Source organism: Bos mutus, chromosome 3, assembly GCF_027580195.1.
Source record: "Bos mutus isolate GX-2022 chromosome 3, NWIPB_WYAK_1.1, whole genome shotgun sequence".
Taxonomy (NCBI): Eukaryota; Metazoa; Chordata; class Mammalia; order Artiodactyla; family Bovidae; genus Bos; species Bos mutus.
Window position 1 is genome coordinate 64553428 of NC_091619.1, and position 6062 is coordinate 64559489.

Consider the following 6062-nt stretch of genomic DNA (forward strand, 5'->3'; position numbering starts at 1 on the left):
TGTCTCTGCACTTTCTAGAACAGCAAATGCTACAGGACGTCACTTCCCCAGCTGCCTCTAGTACCGAGCTAGGTTTTCTCCTCCTCCATGATTAACTATTCATTTTCCTTCTGGCTCCACCATACTTGTTTCCTTTTTAAGAGGCCAAGTGGATTAAGAAACCAGTATATCAGCATAGAATATCATAACTACACATTTACTTAATCCATTCTAAGTGAAAAAGCAACAAAAAAATCATTATAGCCATTAAGTATCTTATTAAAATTAGATACATACAAATGAAAAGTTATTTTAATTTCAACTTCAAGTCATTCAAGATATACAGTATTAAAATATGGTTTAAATTAAAATTGTCAAATAATTTGTATCATTTTCAAAATTCCTAGGGTCTGCAATCAGAAATGCCAGGAATTTCACATTGTAAAAGGCTATATATCATAAGTATCAAACACAATATTTTAAAATAAGTAAAGGACTTAAATATGTCTTTAGCTGATGATTTTGGTAAGTTTTGTGGGGTTTTTTGTAGTATGCAAGAGTTAATAGTTCAGGCAGACTAATACTTGTGAAAGCTTCATATCTGATTTAGTTACTTCAACTAAAACAGAATGAGATCCGCCCTCCTCATTCCTAGGGTCACTATTTAAAGAATTTTTGTGCTGCTTCCGGAAAGACAGGAAAAAGTATCAGGTTTCAGGCAGTAAAAACTCACATTTCTTTTAAGACTTTAACTGGATCAGCTTACAGTCTGGATATGCTATTTACAAGGTATAATATGAGAAATATTTTTTTCTTTTAAAAACACATTTTCCCTAATTATAAACACTCATTGAAGATTTTGGAAAACACAGAAAGAAAAAAGACAGAAAAAAAGTTTTTCATCTTAAAAAACTTCCTATCTTACCACTTTAGATAATTCTCAATAAATGTCAGTATATTTCCTTCTAATCCTTTCTTTTCCTATGAATATTTATGGTTATTTTCTGTAGTTTTCTATTTTTTATTTTAAAAAGTTTACATCATATATCATACACTGTTTTGATGCCTGCTTTTCTAATATATATTTTGGATATTTATAAGAAATATTTTCAGTGTATATAACTCAAATCTTTTATCTTCTACATAGTTTTTCCTTCATCTTTTCACAACTGTTCCTAGTTCTAATATTGTAAAGATGGATTGATAAGAAAATATCAAAAGAATTGCACAGAGCACTGTATTTAAATATCTTAAGTCTGTAAAATGAAAAGAAAAAAGAGCATTTATGAGAAAAATTAAATGTACATATATGTGTAGGATAATGAAAAGGCAGTGATCACGTTAACCTTTAACAATATGGGAACGCCTACTCTATAAACCAAGCAGCCTTACGAAAATGATTCAGCAATTCTTTCATAATGTTCATCTTTGTGAATTTAAACAGCTAAGATTTACTATTTCTCAAAACTCTTCTTTAAAAACACCTTGGTATAGGAAAGTACAATATCTATCTAGCCTACTTACAGGTTACAGAGGTTTGTAAGCTATTCAGCAAAAATTTTTAGTACCACCAAGGAATACTTAATGTCAAAAGATAAACTTTCCAAGTCCAAAAAACTTGGGGGAAAATGCTAAGATCAAAAGTTACCTTAAGACTCTTACTTTTTAGAAAAGCATATTGCAATTTGGAATCCAGTGCAAGGACCAGCACTGAGAGTAGAATAAAAATATAATAAAAATAATGTATTCTAGAATTAGTTTCTAAAAAAAGTCCATTAAATATTCATTATCAAAGAACACTGGTATAGCAGTATAAAAAGTATTAAATTGTTCTGGAGGGCAATTCTGGGAACTAAAAAAAAAAAAACCAGATTCTTATCTGATTCAATCATTTTCAGAGAGCTAGAAATATTATTAGGAATTGACATATTAAATGATTTTAGAAGCCAGAGACTACTAGATCTTTTGCATTTCTGAAAGATGCATTACATATCAACAAATGGAAAGAAATCTGGCTTATCACGCAGAGAGAAGGGTGATAAACGATTTTCATATTTTTTCAAATAGCATAAATAACAAAAGGATTAGAGTAGCAGCGTTGAAATGCAAGAATTCACCTCAACTTGGAATTCCAAGTTAATAAGGAGGCAATTATAAGACTTTAAATGAAAAAATTCTAACTAGGTTTTGTTAAAATAAGCAGTATAAATAATTCTTTCCAACATTTAGGAATGGTTTATTTAAAATGATTTTAGAAGCACTATAAATATCATACCTGGAAATTTGTCCTTAGAAAATAATAAGAAAAATTATATATACAAATATACCCACTGCAATTACACGCAAGAGGGTAATAAATCAGTATGGTCATTATTAAATTACATAGTACTTGAGAAACATTTTACTCTTACATTTACTTTTTCAGACTGAGTTGTCTCTTCTACCACTTAAGAGCTGAAAATCCATTACACAATCACTTTGTATTGAATTTTCTTCATCCGAGTTTGTTTGAGATGAATGGGGGTGGCTTTTTCTTTTGGGGGGGGTGCGGTAAAGAGCAGTTGTTTCCCTGTGAATAATTATCGTGACTATAGAGTGTGTAAAAGGAACAGTAATGGCAGCCTGTAGGGTAAATGGAGCAGAGATGTAAACAACATTCATTTAATAAATGTATTTTTAAAAACCAAAAAAATTACATAATAAGTCTATTTGAAACACTTTAGAAATTACATAAATCATTGCTTATTTGATTTTATAGGTATGTGTATATGTGGCAGAAAGCATGAAGAGAACAAAAACTAACGAGTTAGGAAAGCATACATTTTTTTCCTTTAATTTCTTTAAGGCTCTATATTTTTAACAAAAGATATGAAATTAGCATTTTTTTTTTATTTTTACTATTCAAACACTGATGAGATTATTCCATGAAAACACAATTTTCTTCCTTTTATTAAAAGAAAATTACAAACACTGAGATTCTTTAATGGTTGCAGTTTACAAGGTCAAGTTCTTATGCTGGGGTAGAGGTGGTTCCTTTCTAACTGAAGGACAGTTAAAATGTATTTTAAAGAAATGATTTTAATTTTTCAACCAAATCATAAAACTTTATATTTATTATTTTGTTTATAAAAGTTAATAGCAACAAAGCTTTTGTGCTTAATAATAAGTTTGAGGGGAGTCAAGGGCCAGAATTAAATATTCTAATGACATTACATTTTATTTTTAATAGATTTAACAAAATTCCCTTCTTGGAATATTATACTTTAATAATAAGTACAGAGAAATTATTTTTTAAAGAAGTATGAGTTCTTTTTATTTGATAATCACAATTTAAATATTAAATATGTTTAGATAATGAGAGCTAAAGGTAGCATTTTAACTACAAAAAAAAAAACTAGAAGTTTATAACTAATCATTCAACTGATACCATCTTTACCTTCTACTTTGGCTTTATTCATAGATGATAAGAAAACAAGTTTTATTTCTCCAACTCACAAACCATTTCTCAGTTTATAATAAATACAGAGAAAGACAGTATGCCTTCTAAAGTCTCAGATGAAAGTACTATTAAAATTTACATCATCACTGAAATACTTGAAGACAAATGATTTCTAGCAGTTTACTGATATTCCTGCTGAAAACTTCTATTAATATTTAATTAATTCTTTAACTGGGTACATTCAGACCTGAAATTTCTCATCTAGTATTAATGTTAGTAAATTATAACTTCCATTCCCTGATGCTTCTTATCCAAGAATAAGTAAACCAAGTCTTTTATACCTTGTTTAACAGTGTTGGAGATATTTGAATAGTGGCTATAAAATCTCCTAAGGTGCATCAGGGAATATTGATAGTGTAATGGTTAAAAGCACAGACTCTGGAGTTAGACTACCTGTATTAGAATCCTGGCAATACCACCTATTGGTTGTGTGGCCTTGGACTTAAACCTCTCTGAGCCTCAAGTTTCCTTATCTGTAAAACAGGATTGATATTACTACCTACTTCAAAGGGCTGGAGGGAGGATTAAATGAGATAAATGTATGATGTACTTAAATGTGATTGGCAAATAATGATGTCCATGGAAGTGTTAGCTACTATTATGACAGTGCTTATCATATGAACTAGAAGAATTTTTTCCCAGAAAAATGATTACTGTAACATGTGTGTAACAAAATACCCTTATTTACAAGCACACGCATCCACTCACACAAAGCTATCCAACTAAGAAGAAATGGCCTTTTCCAAATATTCCAGTTAATATTTTCTACTTACTCATTTTGACTATGTTTAAAATTTTAAATCATCTTAAATCATTCTGTTATACGTGGTATTCATTGTATTCAAACACACTGTATTTCAAATACAGTAATTAAGACAGTATGGTGCTGGTGAAAGAACAATAGATCAGAAAAGGCAAGCAGATCAATAAAACAGAATAGGGAGCCCAAAAATAAACTCATATAGTCAACTTATCTTTGACCAAGTAACGAAGGAAATACAATAGAAAAAAGATGTTTCTCATAGTGTTTGAACTACTGGACACCCACTTGTAAAGAAATGTATCTAGATACAGACTTCATACCTTTCACAAAAAATAACTCAAAATGGATCGCAGACCTAAATGGAAAATGATAAAACTCCTTAGAGGGACTTCCCTGGTGGTCCAGTGGCTAAGGCTTCTTGCTTCCAATGCAGGAGGCCTGGGTTCGATCCCTGGTCAGGGAACTCGATCCCACATGCTGCAACTAAGACCTGGTACAGTCAAATAAATAAATTAAAATAAATATTATTAAAAAAAAAAAAAAACTCCTTAGAGCAGAGGAAAAAATCTATATGACATTTGTTTTGGCAATGCTTTTTATTTTAAAAAATATGATAACAAAGGCACAGTTCATGAAGGAAAGCGTTAATAGGCTGGATTTCATTAAAATTAAAAATTTCTACTGAAAAAGACACTGATAGAAGGATGAAAAGACAAAGCATAGACAGGAAGAAAATATTTCAAAAGATATATCTAGTAAGGGATTGTTATCAAAATACATAAATAACTCTTAAAACTCAACAATAAGAAAACAACTCAGTTTAAAAGATGAGTTAACATTTTTTAGACCTTAACAAACACCTTAACAAAAACCTTAACACATGTCAGCAAAGAAGATATACAGATGGCAAATAAGCATATAAAAATGTGAAAGTCACTCAGTTGTGTCTGACTCTTTGCGATCCCATGGACAGTCCATGGAATTCTCCAGGCCAGAATACTGGAGTGGGTAGCCTTTCCCTTTTCCAGGGGGACCTTCCCAACCCAAGGATCGAACCCAGGTCTCCCACATTGCAGGCAGATTCTTTACCAGCTGAGCCACAAGGGAAGCCCAAGATTACTGGAGTGGGTAGCCTATCCCTTCTCCAGTGGATCTTCCCGACCCAGGAACTGAACTGGTGTCTCCTGCATTGCAGGTGGATTCTTTACCAACTGAGCTATCAGGGAAGCCCTAAGCATACAAAGATGCTCCATAATGTACATCATCAGTTCAGTTAAGTTGCTCAGTCATGTCCGACTCTTTGCAACCCCATGAACTACAGCACGCCAGGCCTCCCTGTCCACCACCAGCTCCCGGAGTTCACCCAAACTCATGTCCATCGAGTCGGTGATGCCATCCAGCCATCTCATCCTCTGTCGTCCCCTTCTCCTCCTGCCCCCAATCCCTCCCAGCATCAGGGTCTTTTCCAATGAGTCAACTCTTCGCACGAGGTGGCCAAAGTATTGGAGTTTCAACTTTTGCATCAGTCCTTCCAAAGAACACCCAGGACTGATCTCCTTTAGAATGGACTGGTTGGATCTCCTTGCAGTCCAAGGGACTCTCAAGAGTCTTCTCCAACACCACCGTTCAGAAGCATCATCAGGGAAATGCAAATTAAAACGATAAAATATCATAACACACCTATTAGAATGGCCAAAATTCAGAACTCTGGCAGTACCAATGCTGGCATAGAATAATAGTTACTCTCTTTCAGTGCTGGTAGGCATGTCTTCTACTTTGACAGAGAGTTTGGTGATTTCTTACAAAACTAAAATACATTTA